The sequence below is a fragment of the Anopheles coluzzii genome, assembly GCF_943734685.1.
Source record: "Anopheles coluzzii chromosome X unlocalized genomic scaffold, AcolN3 X_unloc_7, whole genome shotgun sequence".
NCBI lineage: Eukaryota > Metazoa > Arthropoda > Insecta > Diptera > Culicidae > Anopheles > Anopheles coluzzii.
In genome coordinates, this window is record NW_026054502.1 from 83,756 (window position 1) to 85,000 (window position 1,245).

The window sequence follows — 1,245 nt, forward strand, 5'->3', positions numbered from 1 at the left end:
GCATATCGACCAACCAACTTTCAGCTTTCCCAAATTCAGGAAGCTTTGAAAGTCTGGCAGCGATACGTTGATCCGTGCCCACTGCGTACCGGCCGCGCGGCCTTTCTTCATTTTGATACGATCTATTTCTATCTCGATGTTGAGCTGTGCTTTGACAGACTCCGCAACCTCCTCTGGGGTGGTAATTTCATCGAGATGCATGATCTCAATCATTTTAGAAGGAGCTAGCGTTCTCACTGACGCCTTGCCCTTCACCGCTTCCTTAACCTTTGGGGCAATTGCACTAGCAGAACTACCCTGCTTCAATTCTAGCAACATGCCTCCATTTTGGGCCCGTCGGACCTTAGAGATTGTCTCTCCAACCGATTTAAGAGCATCGGACTGCTTCATTTCCTTGAGCAATTTCGCCAGCTCCTCGGAAGTGCAGTCCGATATCAGCAGAGCCTCAGGCCGCTTCCTGGGCTTATTCTGCTTCTTCTTGCTCTTCTTCTTCTTCCTCTTATTAATGCTACCCTCATTAATATTCAGTCCGTTTCTCGGACTTGGAATATTTTCCACCGCTTCCCTAACAGGGGTCAACCTCGATGGTTGTTGTTGTTGTTGTTGCAACCTTTGCAACCCACTTGGACCAGGCTGTTGGTCATCAGCCACTGGTCTTCTGCCTTTTCGCGTTTGCGGCCCGAATCCATCGTTACCGTCAAACGACGTTTGCGTTTGACGGTCGAGGACCTGCTGCATGCGATTAACGGCTCTGTACCTTCGAAATTCGGACATTACCTCATCGAGGAAGTCCATCATTACCGTTACTAGCGTAAAATGGGAAGACTCATCATCGAGCTTGCTTATCCCAAAACGCATCGCCTCCATTCGATCTTGAAGATCCATGAACGCTTGGTCCGGATCTTTCTTGTCAACCCCCTTGGTCTTTTTGACCTTCTTAGTTTTAACGTTACTCATTCTATTGGGCTCAAACTCAGGCCCGCTATCCGCGTCTGTTTATGCAGTCTCCTATTTGGTTCCGTGGGTGGCTATGAAACAGGGAGCTCCACGCGAGGGTTGGCCCGCGCCCTTATGAGACGACGGGCTCAGTGCCGAACCGGAGCAAAGTGGGGCTGAACCCACCCACACCTGCATTTGCCATAGAGCGTATCGTATGGCGACAGTCTTGGAGCGCTACCTAAGACTTGCTAAGTTTTAATAGAGCGGTGACAGAATCCCCCTTAGCCCTCCCCCGTTTCAAGCAGG